At 38.4% G+C, this 15292-nt stretch overlaps 1 long non-coding RNA gene across 3 annotated transcripts in view; it reads left to right on the forward strand.

Moving 5' to 3' along the window:
* Positions 1 to 15292, forward strand: part of LOC135301907 (uncharacterized) — a 50520-nt gene that overhangs the window by 24217 nt on the left and 11011 nt on the right. For 2 of the 3 annotated variants that reach the window (XR_010363646.1, XR_010363647.1), the window contains exon 2: positions 11490 to 11623. The exons of the other annotated variant lie outside the window; for it this stretch is intronic. This is a non-coding gene — a long non-coding RNA (uncharacterized LOC135301907). The remainder of the gene's footprint in view (positions 1 to 11489; positions 11624 to 15292) is intronic. 3 annotated transcript variants of the gene reach the window in all.

Here is a 15292-nt window from a genome sequence, read left to right on the forward strand (position 1 = left end):
TTGTATTAAATATTTTCTACATTTTTTTCTGATATAGAAATGTAATTTGCATCATATCTTTTTTCTCAGGAGGCAGATGGTAGAAATTCCTTAGGAGCTGATTAAGATTTTTCTCACAGAGTTCACATTTGTCATATAATGATTTGTGAGTAGCCTGACTTGTTTGAAATACTAATGCTAGAAGTTTGACTTCATTGACTAAGCCCTGGATTTTCTACAAACTTCATGAATTCTTTCCTCATTTCTTTCATTACAGTGGCCTGCAAAGAAGTGGGTCAGCAATCATCATTAAAAGTTAATTTATATTTTGTGTAACTTCATTCTCCTAACCTGCTATATATTGTACCTGCAAGATGGAAATTTTGTGCTAACTTTGGCAGAAGTGACAAGACTATCACAGAAAAGGAGTATATGCTGAAAGCACAAAGAATTGTGGTTAACTTTGACTTTAGTCAAAGGAGCTTTATAATGGAACCATGCCTATTGATCTAATATTTGTGATGCTTTCCCATTATCCATGCAATCCAAGACTCCTCTCTAAATCACTTAATTCAGGTCCTTTTAAGACTTCCTTTACATCACTGAGCAATGGCATGCCTTTCATACAGTTGCACCTCTTCGTATATTACCTACTAATTAATGCCCTTGGAAACAGTTTCTCTGCTTCCGCTGACTAATCAGGCAGAGTCCAGCCTATTAGCCAGTGCGTTGGTGAATACCTCAATGTCAATATAGAACAAGCAGACAGGGCTATGAGAGGCAAAATCAAATTTGTCTTCGTTAGGTTTCAAGTCACTTAAAGATAGGCTTCTATTGATTTTGAAATTTGCTGGGATGCCAGGAAACTTAACAGAGCTGCAAGTCAACCCCTTACTCTGCTTAATGCTTCCGTAAGCAATGCTGCTTTTTGTCCTGCTCTTTTTAGTCATGTACGATTTCCTCACATATTAGTTCACACTTATTTCTGTTCAGCTTTCCTAGCTGTTTTTCACCCAGGGTCTGAACTACTTCATTATCAACTCTTAATTTTAGTGTGCAGTCTGAGCTCTTAAAACTACTATATCCATTAGTTTTGCCTAGATAGGAATAACTAATTGCAAATTAAATACACTTTGTGCTTACACCTCTGAGGTTTAATACCCTGTTTAATACCCATCAAAATACATTTTGAAGTGTAGGAAGTTGTGATTTCTTTGGTTTTGCTGAAGACCGAGGGTGGTAATGGAACCGTTAGGACCAAGGAAGGATTTTAAGCTGCTAAAATCCAAAAATCTTCCTAAACCTAGAAAGAACTTACTGAAAACAACACAATACTGCAATTCTAGTAGTCTCTGTGTAAGTATACCTTGGATTAATTAAAGTATTTTTTTAATTATTTACATTGGTGTAAATTATTATTGGCATATAAGCCAGATGTCTCACTGCCCAGACCCTTAGAAGCAGATATTCTCAGACCACACCTGAAACTTAGCAACAGAATGACATGGTTCATAAAAGAGAAATGTTCCAAACCTTTTCTGTCAGAAATGCAATAGGAGATCTTAGTGTGTATTGACCTAATGGTTGTCACACTCTCATTGGAAAATGTAAACCTACTGCACAACTTTTCCTTCTGTCCAAGGGGACTCAGTTCTCCTTCAAATCTCAGGATTAATTGGGCCAGAGAAAAGGATGAAGGAGGAACACACCTGTATCCTAAAATTATCTGCACTTCTTCAGGAGTGAAGAGGCTGACATTTTAATCACTGCTTCTGGGACCATGACTTTTTAATAGAAAATTGAAAAGCAGTGCTGGGAATGGTGCTTCTGGGTTGGGAAAAGGAGGTTGAAATACCTCAGGTCTCCTCATTTGTAGGCAGATATGGTTGGACATGATCTCTTCCTCTTTCTCTACTCTCAGCTGTCATAATTTTGCAGGAAGAAATGAGTCATGCTTGGTACAAGAGCAAGTGTGTCTCTGTCCTGAAGAGCTGGCAGCAAGCTCCCAGGTAAAACAGAGCTAGGGAACTCATGGCCCAGTACTGCACCATGACACTCAGCTCCCTTATCTCCATAGGAAGCTTCAAGCTCAGTGTCCTGGCTCTTTGGACTTGCCACTTAGTGTCACTTAAGTCCTGAGCATCTCTAATCAATGCTTCCCCTCTTACTCTGCTGAACTCTGTGCTCATTTATCATAGAATCTAAGTGGGATTATAATTTTTCACAGTTTAATTGTTCCTGTTAATTGTTATCTTTTCACTGGCATGGTCTGGTATACAGCACTGTGCAAAAGCCATGGGTAATAGAGCAAAAGCCCATAGTTCTCTACAATGGAAAAGAGGTATTCCACCCACATATATCCAGAATCTCTCTCTCTCTTGCTCCAAAGTTCCTTTTGCAGGAATTTAACACTTTTTTGAAGAGTTCCTCCTTCTTTATGTCAGTCAGGTCTGGGATTTCTTTCAACCCAGTGTTATTTCTTCTTCCTCAAATCTCCAAATTATCTATTTTTCAGGTCTTTGCTTTCAAGATCCTGAAGTCTCTTATCTCTATCGGTAACTGTATCTGAATGCCTGTTTAAGCCTGCCTCAACTTCAGTCACTCCACCTTTTATTGTAATTCCCTGAAAGAGGCTTGCATCAAAGCTTCCATTGATGTTAGCTCAGACAGTAATTCTCTAATGTCTGCCAATCTTCCTCTGTTGTACTTTGTTTGCAGCACAACGTTGGGCCTCAGGGACCTCCTGGGCTCCCAGTGCCCCTCTTTGGCTGCCTGCAAAGGCATCCTTAATGCCAGAAGTGCACCTCTGCACAAGTGTGCATAACGGATCACCAAATATTTTAGGAGGGGCTTTGAGGTAGTTTCCATTTTCTCAAAATAATTGAAAATGACATACTGATGGCTGCTTTGAATAACTGCTATAGCCTTCAAGACATGCCCATTGCTCCGAATAGCCTCTGCTATCCGCTTTTTCTCTTAGATTCCCGCACATTTTCATACTGTAGCAAAGGGTAAGATTAGCCTCTCTGATTCACTTTGGGACATATCACTCATGACTGCACCTTTCACATGCAGAAAATATAGAATTAGTTAGGAAAATGTATCATAAGTCCCAAACCCATTTTCCATGTAGAAGTGGTTGCCCAGCCTCAGATCTACAGGTTCAAGCTTCTCCTTTTGCCAAAAAGCAAATTTCTGTGATTAAGCATATTACTCACTGCTGCCTTTCTTGCCATATGAATATGGCAAAGGGTCAAAACCTGAATGCTGCATTTATTTGAAGATGGTCTGTGCCTTCTTCCTTCTTCCTAGTTGTCATGATACTAATGCTGAGAGGAAGAGACAATTTCTTTTTCTTCCCTCCCCTTTCTACACTGTGTTCTACCACTGCAAAAGTCATTTGTTTTCTCCTTGAAGTAGTTTTGCTCAGCCTAAAATTATTGTCTTCTCAGCTACTTTTACAGCCAGTACCTGTCCAGACTGAAATCAAATACTCCATCCAGTGATGAGGCTGCCTGATGTGCTCTCCCTGGCCAAGTGAAAAAGTGTACATTTAGTTATCCACTGCTCAGGAAAACACGCTATAAAATGAGTAAATAGGAAATTCTGAGGAGACAGAAAAATCCTAAACACTATCTTCCTCTGGTCATCTCATGCCTTTGTGTGAGCTACACAGAGCTCAGAGGGGATAATTTCCCAAAACGCTTATCTGGAAATAGATATCCACAGTGTACAAGAGGACACCACAGGACCTACTGCTAAAACCATGCTGAAAAATATCACAGTTATCTGCTATAAATTTGCCCTTTGGTAACCAGCACCCCTTGCACTGAAGCAGCTCTGACACCACAGATACGAAGCCCAGGAAGGCACCCAGGTAGGGCAGAGAAACTTGAAACACGAATAGCTCCCCACCCTGTGCTTTGTGCGAGAGCCCAAACTCACATACAGATCTCAGCTCACGCAGCTTTTTGGGTGGCTTAACAGCTTAGTGTGCTGACTGAAAACACAGCAAACCAGACAACAGTCTAAGCAGGCCCACTTTGACCTGGTGGAAACACCATGTGCTTCATCCCAGCCCTGATTATTGCCGTGGAGGCCCTTGCTTTCCCCTGGGACTGTGCTTATAAGAGTACTGCAATGAATCCCAGAGCTGCTGTGTTCCCCATCACAGGAACTGTAGACACGGCCTAAAGGAGAGAATTCTGCACAGGTGATATTATTCCTTTCTAAATTAAAACATGGAAACCCCTTATCTTTTTCTCTGGAGATGAAGAAATCAATCAGCAATCCTCAACCTCCAAGAGCAGAAATGTATATCACTGTTTACTTTAATCTACAGGGCATTAGGGCATTCTGCTGCCTTTTTTTTTTTTTTTTTTCCCAGTTTTGTCCTGGTCCAAAATCTCATAACCCTGATTTAGGTGCTAATATGCTGCAGTGAGTTCCAATCCCCAGGCGGCTTCATCATCTCCAAGCTGTGCAGGCTTAAACCCTTAACCTGTCGTAATACCATGATTAAGACCCGTCATACATTTGAACAGTTTGAAAGCCATGTCTGCTTCTTCACCAGCCATTCTCACCCTCCAGTGAAAGGCAAAATCAATAGCACCCCACAGGAAACAGAGGGAAGCCAAGTGGGTATTTTACACAGCCATTTACAGCACTATAGCCCAGTTCCCTGGCCAGGTGTATTCTGAACTTCTACTGTTCACAGCCTTGCTGGTCTTTGTGGATGAAACAGAATAATAATCTCCTTCACACTGCTGATATTCCCAAGTCATAGGTCTTCCCCATGCAGTAGTTGTGATTTGGGTATTCCTAAAACAGCCCCATTTCTAACAGTAATCATAAGGATTGAATAACTACATAGTGTCTATTTTAGTTAGGTAAGTGATGGTGAGCCATGAGCCCATGAAATCTCACTAGGAATGTTACAGGTAGCACTGCTCTGCTTGCAGAAAGGACTTCTTGCTTTGTGCCCTGCAGTCTCAGAGGGTGGATTCATGTTTGTGTTAGTTACTTCCTACTACTTTTTAGAGTAGAATAAAAAGTTGAACTGGGTGCTCAATGCCAGAAAACTTCTTAAATCAAATCAAAATAGGAAAGCCATGCTTCTGCACATCTCCACAGATGGTAGATATGTTAAAACAGAGTATTTACAGCAGCCAAACTAAAATAATTTTATATGTAAAAAGACTGGTTTTTTTCCAGTTCACATATTAGTCTGATTTCTATCTTGCCTTCAGTGATCAGAAAAAAGAGAACTCCTATTGTTTAATGACATTTCCAAATATTTATAGTTCTCTGGTAGTAACCTTTTGTTTGGTAGATAGCAGAGTTTGCACAGTATGTTGAGTATGTCATTAAACATTTGCCTGAAGACTTGAGTGTTAGCATCAGTGACAGAGTTTCCTAAACATGTCACATTTTCTTTGGCTGTCATGAAAAATTATAGCTACTGTGACTTGCACTTTAGTAGCAGCTATTTGTGATACTTTAACCTAATGTACAGCCCCAGAGGAGAAACAAGAGACACAATAAAGCATCTGCCACTGACTTGCTTGAACAGAGGGATTCCAAGCATTATCAGGATGCCAAATTAAAGAGAAAAGGCTCTTGTGTCAAATGTCAGAGGGTCTTGGTCTTTGTAAACTTTACTGTAATTTATATCTTATCTCTGAAAGCATATAAAGAAAAAATAAAAGAAATATTCCTTTGTTGTCTGGTGTCTCTTTCCCTGTACTTATCTGCATAAGTTCTTGTGATAGAAAGGGTTAAATACTTATTGAAAAACTCACATAATCATTAAACTTTTTAACAATTTAACATAATGGAAATATTGATTGCCTTCTAGTGGATCTTATTTTTTCGATATAAATTTTAAAAAGTTTAAAAAAACAGTTGAACCATATGGGTGTTCTGGGTGCCAAATGGAAAAAAAATATATTTGTGATGTATTCCTTCATATTTTCTTTTAAACATATTGCTCTTTTCTGCAAGAGAAAGTCAAAGAAATGAATATTTCAGGTGTCTGTAACATGGAAACTGTTCTTTTCCTGTTTATCTGCAATCTTTCCCTATTTCTGTCAAAACTTCTTCTGTCATCCTTACATACATCAGGAAACTTATTCATGTCATAATTAGTCCATGTGTAAATGAGAATAGAAACACTTGTCTCCTTCTAAGTTAAATTCAGCCTTATTTGGAAATGTTTTAAGAACTTGAAGAGAAGATAAAATAGGGCACAAGTGTACAAATTAGTTTCAATAAATTCAGAGATTTAACCCATATGATTAGGATGACAATGCCAGAAGCCGAGCCCCAGAGGAAACACAAACAATTGTCACTGATAACAGCCAGCTAACAGATTTTCCCCTGATGGAGCTCTTGAAATCTATTCTAAGAGCAAAGATTAATACATCATTCTGCACCAATATCATCAGCCACCTAGAAATCTTCACCCTGGAGTAAAAGAACTCTTCAGGCTTTATAACAAAGGACAAAACTCTGCAATCCTGTGTGTGGCTTCACTGTATATCATTTTATTACCTCACAGGAAAAAAAATCCATGAAAAAAAATCCATGAAATGTGATGTTGTTTTTGCTTGTCCTCATGGACATTCAGTAAATCAGGCCACTGTACAGCAGCTATGTTCACATTTCAACATAAAACCCTGATATCACCTAAGCAGCTTTGTGAAATATGTTCTCAATAAACAGGACTGAAAAGTGAAGCTGTTATATGAATTAAAGAACAAAACATTCTTAAGGAAGCTTGGACTCCCTTTTCAGACTTTATCATCCAACATATTGTATCTGTTAGGATGGTCCCTGAAAGTTTATAAAATTTTATCAGAAATTTTTTCATTGCATCATTTCAGCAAGGCAAACCTAATCATGATTTTCAGGAAACCAGAAGTCTGACTGACATCCTCTTTCTAAATTTCTACAGACTACATTTTTTATTTTCATTGGCTGCACTCACCCCTCTGAAACAAGTCTTGTGTTTCTATCAGATGTATTAGCACAAGTTCATCCATCACTATTGGCCTTAACTTTGCACTCTAATGCAGCCCTAGATCCTTCCCCACAGCAACACCAACATGCACCTCTGACCAATAATGTATGGCTGGATGGAAGCTATGATACACTACTTTCTGTAACAGGATTATGAAGACAGAGTAAAAGTTTTTTTATTATAGTTTGACACCAAGGAACATGAGTGAATATTGCATTTGTCTCCTCAAAATTGAAATGAAACTGTTTACTAGAACAGAAGGACTGCAGCTGTCATGCATTGTTAAAAAATCAGAGACAGAACTAAGACTTGGAACCCTACTAAGATTATCGCTTCAAATGAAGATTGCAAAAATGAAGAATACAATCTCTGTGACAATTCTCTTCAAAACAGGTTTTTCAACACTTTGTAAAAGGATGAGGGTCCTACACCTAATCCCAATGGACACAATTGAACATACAGCCCAGAAAAACAAAAGCAGTCCTTGCCCACTTTTTGTCCCAGTCCCATGAGAAGTCATATGAGCAGTTACAATGTGCAATGCAATCTTTCACTGGTTATGGCTTAGACTGGGATCCTGTCCATGACAAAGTCCTTCAGAAGACACCATCAGTGTGGTCTTGCACTCACACAGCAGTACATCCACCTCACTGGGATTCAGGCAGTTTAGAAACAAAGATCATCTAGCTCTCGTCCATAGACCAGTAGCAAAGCATAATTTCAATGTGAGTTATTATTGATCAAAAATTTCCCCTGAATTTGACATTTCCCTGTCTAGAACGAAGACAGACTTAGGACAACACTCAGAACATTCTATAAACTATGCTTTTGCTTTTATAACACATTTAAATGTTGTGTTAAGGTATATGTGGAGGTAAGCTAAATTGTTACTGAAGGACAGAGGAAGGGGGAGAAGGAGGGAGGGAGGTTACAGGAGGAAAAGCAATCTACAAGGTGGAAGGAAACATAAACCATCCTGATTTATACTTTTTCTCCACCCCTTCTGTTGATTGCTTTTCCTTCTAGAGACACATCTTTTCTCTTCTTCTACAAGGTGTGATGTGAACTGATTTACACTGTCTTTCCAACAGATGGTTAAGCCACCCTCCTATTTAAGAAAAAAAAATTAAAAATTAATAAAGTGTACTTGTTCAGCTAGCTTTGTTTGTCTTCACTGCTGTTTTGTTTTTGTTTTTTTTTAATTTCATGGAAATCAGACATGTTAGTAATATATAAAACACCACATAAATTGTTACTTTAACTAGTAATAATAAGTATGCCATACTGGCTTAAGTGAATGATTCAGCAGTATGTCCCTGGAAAACATCAGATGTCAATGAGCCTTGGATTATTCTGTGTATCCACTGTGCAATGGGTAAATATGAATAACATTTAGAGGTCAATTTATACCTTCTTTAGCAACTCTGATGATATAAACTGCTATTTTTTCTTGTAGAAGCTGAAGGCAGTTATATGGGAAATCCCACAACCTTACCAGGGAACAGTTGAGTTCTCCTCTCAAAAGAACTGAAGCCAGCCCTGGGATCCACAGTGCAGTCAAGTGGGCATGGAAAGCACCCAGGTGGTCATGGCTGGGATGTAGAATGAATCAAAAGGAGCCCATTTTTTTCAAGTGTGAGGTTCACTGTCATGTTTAAAACAATGCTTTTCTCTATCAGACAGTTCAAACAGCACTTCATGTAAACATTTCAACAATAGGAGTGATGACTGTTTGTGACTTATGTGAGAAGGAAGCTTCCAAACGTAGAGTCAAAACACTGTCTTTCCACAAGGATCACATCTGGAAAATGATGCAAAGTAGGACAAAAAAGCATTATTATCTTTTCAACCAAAACTTTCTGAAAAAGTCTCAAGTTGCAGATTAATTTTTCAATATAGCACCAACATTTGAGAAGCCCAGGTGTTATGAAAGGCAGACTACAGTAGGCCAGTGTTTCCAGTAGTGAATTACCATCAGGTTCAGTTTCTCCACCAGCTCCTCTGAGGATTCAGATCTGAGAGTAGATGTGAAGCATAGGATACCAACCTGCAGCTCCTGTTTTTATGGTACTGGAAACAGCAGTTTCCCCTTAGCACTGTCAAGGCTGCCAGGCTGATGTATCTTTTAGCGAACCTGGAGCCCTACTGTTCCAGGTAGTGATGCTGTGGCATTTCTGACTTAGCTGCCTGACTGCAGATCACCTACATTGGACCTTGCCAATTTTTTGATCTGCTAAGGCCTCATGTGTTTATATCAGAGCCTCTACCTGCTGCTGTTGGTAGAAGAAAGCATCTAGACAGGTCTTATTTCAGTCACAGTAAGTACAGCACATCTTTTCACATCACCTCCTATGTCCCGTTGGCCTTTTAATGTGAGGTCCTTTTGGGCAGTAGTCTTTGTTACAGAGATTTAATAAGGCACCTGGTTGACAGAGCTGCACTGCCTGCTGGGGGCCTCCAGGAATACTAAAGCTTAAGAGCACATGGAAACAAAGACAGCTTTTCCAAGGTCTCTCTCTATAGCCTCTGCCAAAGTGACCTGTCAGGGCTTCATCTCAACCTGATGTTTTGACAGTGCTCTTCAAGTAAGAACTGAGAAGACTGGATTTTGTCAGAACTTGACTTGAAAGGATTTTCAGCAGTTCCATTTCTTATTTATTCCCTTCTGGCAAGGAAAGTTTTACATGTAAGAATCTCATGAAGCAGAAAATCCAGCTTTTAAATGGCATTCCCTCGTGGTTATAGAGGACACTAGAGTGACTAAGTCCATATCATAGCCTCAACATGGTTTGGCTGCTCATGCTCCTCTGCAGGAAAGTTGTGTAATTTCTCAGGCTTTTACCTAGACGACATATTTTTTTTAAAGGTTGAATTCTGAGTCTGCATAAAACTTCTACCATCACCTTCTAGCACAAGCAGCATATTTCTAATACAAAACACACCCCTCAGCTAGGGTCTTAGGTAAGTGATACAGTATGAAGTAAATAATGTAGTATTTCTTTTGTGTTCTACATTATAACACAAGATATGAGAAATGATACTCTGGTACGGTAGTGCTGACACCTTCGAAAATGGTTTTGTGCTGGCTCACTCACCATATTTGCCTTCCGTGGAAGAAAAATATTATGAAGTCACTTAGGAGAAAATGAGTTCTGGAGGTAGTTAATCACTACCTGTGCAAGTGCAAGGTGTGGGATGCGAGATAGGATTCACAGGCAGCAAACAGCAGGCAAGACACTGAGAGAATGGATATTCTGAGTGCCATTAATTTGCATTGAGTATGTGGGGTTAGAAGAAGTGGTCTGGTTAATTAAACCATATCACTGAAATGGATCCAAAACAGTTTTAATTTAGCATTAAAATCAGCTTTAGCCTACATTCCACATGGGTTATATTGAGATAATTTATCCTGTATCTGAAGAAGTTCAGATATAGACTATGCAGTAACACTGGCTTTGTAGAGCAGAGTTGCTTGTGAAAACATTCCTCAATACCTGTATGCCATTCCTCTCACTTCACTCATTTGAAAATATCAGTATAGACAAAAAAATTAAAGGATGGAAAATCAGCATGGAAGGCTGATTGTTACAAGAGACAAATGTAAAGTGGCCTGATTTTCACCTCTAGGTATCTGTAACAAAAACCACTGGAGTTTGATTCTGTCTGTTTAGTCCTTTGTGTTCACCCAGTAAATCACAATGCAAGCCAGTAGGACTAGTTCAGATTTAAAATATTAGCAGTGATGCATGTCTGTGTTGATGAACACTGATGAGACAGATAGAAGAAATCAGACTAAAATAACATCTGTTTGATCAGCACCTGTCTCTATTCACTTTTATTATCTTCATCACATTCCCCAAACAATAAAATGGGTGTTATTTGCGTAGATAATACATAAGGGAAAGGAGTTCACTACATTCACAGATGGTAGTCCTTCATCTCAAATTAAAATTATCATCTTTTGGTAGCCCGAAATTTGCTTAAATGAAAGCAATCAAGCCCACAAGAGTGCAAGGAACAACCTTATTGTAGTATGTCTACCCTATTTTTTTTTTAGAAAATGAAAGATTATCTTTGATTAAAATATTCTTTAAATTTTAATTTCATCTGAGATTTTACCATCTGTGTGTCTACTGAACTCCTCCCTGTGCTCTTAGTAAGGTTCTCAGTTTCTTGACTTAGGATCTAGAAATAAGGCAGGCTGGAGAGATGTTCCACAGAACTTATCAAAATTGACTTAAAAAGAAACTTTTAATACCTGGAAAGTTACAGAGCTATTAAATGTGAAGTGTATACACTCAATTCTTCTATTTTCTGAAATATTCCATTAAAGAAGAATTAATAACAAAAGTACACTAGAAAAGTTGTCAGTAATTCCAAGAATTTTTAGAGAAGAATGTGGCTCACTGGAAGCACTACTGATTATCTAAAAGCTTGAGCTTACAGTCAGATTTATGATCAAGGGAATGATCATCTTTTCACTCCCCAGAACAGTTCTGCCCCTGTGACCTGGAAGCATTCAGGACAAGAAGATTAACCTTGTAAGGGTTTATAGGACGGGCTCCTGAGAAACCATAGTCATAGAAGAATTGAAGATATCCAAGCCACACGATGCAAAGACAGGTAATTTTTTACTTCAGTAAAAACCTGTATGAAAGTGATTTCTCACTTCTGTTACTCAGTGTGTGAGGCAGTACAGGGACAATAAAGAATTAGGTGATGGTATTGAAAGTGCCTCTTACAGAGAAGTTGCTTTGTCTGCTATTCTTAAGCAAAAGAGCTGCAAGCACAGAGAGCAATGGACACCCAGAAACTCTAAAAAAATTGAAGTCTGAGGATATTTAGTAATCATATCAAATGTTTATCACACCCTCCACACTTCCTGCCACCTAGCCTTTCAGCTTACGTCATTTCCACCAGTTATACTCTTAGGTCCTTTGTGAGCAATATGGTGTACAAATTATAAGCTTAAAAAAACCTGGTATCAACATGTGAAACAAGACTCCTAAACAGGATATGACAAAACAATTGGTGAAAATGGAATATTCTGAAAGAGATAGTCATTCAGATCATAGATCAAAAAGAAACGATTTATAAAACATTGATTTAAAATAAATATTTTCAATTTCCATCTACTAACCTCTCCCATTGCTTTTCAGTATGCAGTTCCAGCATGAAATTTCAAAGCATATAAAATTACTAATAAGAAGCCATATACTAATAAGAGACAAGTAAATTCAGATACAAACGAGCTGACAGGCCACAAAATGCAAAACACCAAGAAAATAAGCACCTATTAACTCTCTTTGTAATGTCTTCTTCATTTGTAATAACTGGTTTTAGTATCCTGCAACAGACAGTAAAATAGATACCTACAAAACTGACTACAGATAGGTGAAGTATCATTAATTAAGAGATAATACCCCTTGAAATCAGACATTGCCAGCAGTTTTCAGTTATGATCCATTAATATTTTAACTAGCAAGTCATTAATAGTGGTAATAACCAATTCTAAAGAGATTATTGCTTGAATAAACTATTTTAATGATTTTAAATATTCTGAATAGCTTGGTCTGCCTTAACTTTAAATTTTGATCCTTTGTAATGCCTGTGTAGGAAGAGCTATTTCTATTCACAGTGAAATAGAAGGATTTCTATGAGTGCATAACACAATCTTGTGTGGAATTCATTCACAAGGTGTACAGCAAAAGGTCTCTCCTGCCTGTATTATTGTATCTGTGATGTTGATAGTCAGTCATGCCTTCTTTATTTTCTGGTGACTGCTGTATAGCTTGCCTTGATCAGGGAGGCCTGAAATACTTCAGTCATAGCCTCTAATCCAATCTCTTGCATCAAACTGTGGCTCTCTTTTGATTTAGCTGGGTATGTACAGTTACTCTCAGATGAGCTTCTGAGGGGCAAAAAAATATAGTTTACTCCAGGCAACATTATTTTTGTGCCTGTACACAGAGTAAGCCTAATATTTAGACTCTCTCCCTCTATATCTATTAGAATACTGGAATTTATTTTACAGGTATCTCCCCAGCAAGGTTAAATCATATAACTCTGGAGAAATAAGTTGACACAAAAATGTATATTTCATGAGAATGGTCCCAGGCCTATATCACGTTCATACAAATATAGCTAGAGATAGGAAAGACAGATAAGAAAGATAAGACATAAAGAGCCTCTTACTCCTCTGGAAAGCAGAGATCACTTTCCCACAGGAGACAGTATTTCCCAACTTTGATCCTATCGGGCTAGCCAGGAAGGAAATGGTATCGGTTTTATGACACTCCCAAGTTCCCATCTCTAAACCTCTACTGGAAATACAGCTTTTTAAGCAGTCAACCTTTTCCTTGACTCAACAAAGATATAAAAAAAATTACAGACAAAATCTTGCTCTCTCTACTTGTGTAATAGTCAAGAGTAACAGGATCTAACACTGCCCAGAAAGCAGATCCAGGAGCAGGTAGATAGCATCAATGCACAGAATATCAGATTTTCTCATATTTTCCTATTTTCATTTTCTCACCCTCATTAAATTATAGTCTGGCTTTAAAAATGTCCATTTTAGCCAAGATATATAAAGAAGTTAAGTATTTGTAACAGTTTTCTGTTTCTAGAGATGTAACAATACCTACTTGACAATTATTTTGCATTGTCAAGAACATTAAATCTTCTGGTGGGCAGATGTTCTATTGAGGCTCCATCCCACAATGTTTCAGCAGTAGATGTCTCCTGTGTTGGGCCTGGCAGCTCCTGAGGGTAGAAATGCTGTCAAACACAACCCAGCAGCACTGTGAGAGGGATTCTGCTGAGGAGTTAGTCAAATAATCTCAGTCACTTCAGCATCTCATAGGGGATGATTTCACACAAAAATGTGAGAATGCATGAAGTCTCCCACAAATAATGAATATACAATCAATTGGCACCATCTGCCCCTCAAAGCAATGCTCGTGTGCATTATGAATGTACTATCAAAGAAAATAAAGTATGAATGAACCAGTATATTTGATCTTTTGAGACAGAATTTACATGGAACACAAACAATACAAATATTTCCACTGGCCCTTTTTGTGATTCCTCAGAAGCCCAGGTTATTGCAATGTCTGCCAGAAAATCCACAATTTTTCTGTGTCAAGGCTTTGATGCTTTGCTTCTTGCATCAGTAACACAGATCTTACAGGTTCAGACTGTTCCAAATCTCTCCATTTATTCCCAATTACCATAGAATGCCTTTCTCCAATTCCTTCTCTAGCTGTTCTTTTTAAGAAAGCTTTTTGCAAAGATTGATGCCTTAAGTTTTAGCTTTCATATTTTCCAGATTCTGTATTGCATTAGTTTATAATTCTGAACTTCATACAGAGTGTTAGCAAGTTCTCCTCACAGCTTAGTCAGACAAAACAATCCTTTTCCAGACCAAGAGCCAAGGACACCCTTGCAGCTCCAGGCCCAAAAAGTGTAAACAAAAGGGAATGGAGGAGAGCAATCTGGGAGGGTGGGACTTCATAACCTGAAGATGTAATTGGACAATTAACCCCAATATGTAAATGGACCAAAACTTACAAAAGTGTGAAAAGGTGAGACCCAGGGTCCATCTTGGGTGCAGCCATGGCCAGGCTCTTGCGCTGCCCAAGGTGTATCCTTTGGAGGCCTTTTAATAAACACCTACTTTATTCCTTTAACACTGTCTAGCCTCTGTTCTAGGTAAGCTCTCAAGACATCAAGAAAATAGTTCCATTTTCATATAGAAAAAAAAATCATTCCTAGAAAGACATTCACAGATAACAATGTATGAGAGGTCTATAAATTAACTGATAGCAGTCTGGTAATTATGGCACTGGGGGAGGGTACTGGTAATACAACAAGGAATCTCGCTTCAGGTCTGATAGGTATGGTTTTTCCAAGTCAGTAGAGACTGGAGGATATTACTTTGTCTTGTTTGGACAAGTTGTTTAGTGGCTTGTGAGGAAGTGTTGACAGACAGTCAGTGGCAGATTTACACACACAGAAGTGGAAAAAATACAGAAGAATTTCTTCATTCTTCTCTCTTCTGCTAGGAAATACCAAAGCACATCCCATTCATATGCATCTAGTTTTCTGCTCTTTTAAAAGGAAGTACGTTATGGCAAAAAACCTTTGATTTCAACCTAGAAACTTTATCAATGAAAAGAAGCCATTGTTTCTGGATGAGTAAGTAGAAGTCTGGGCTTGACACTTGTCATAGGACAGGCCGTGGTTTCACTTCATGGTCCTGTGTATGTCTCATTGAAATGCTAATCCAAGACT

The sequence above is a fragment of the Passer domesticus genome, chromosome 5 (assembly GCF_036417665.1).
Source record: "Passer domesticus isolate bPasDom1 chromosome 5, bPasDom1.hap1, whole genome shotgun sequence".
Classification (NCBI taxonomy): domain Eukaryota; kingdom Metazoa; phylum Chordata; class Aves; order Passeriformes; family Passeridae; genus Passer; species Passer domesticus.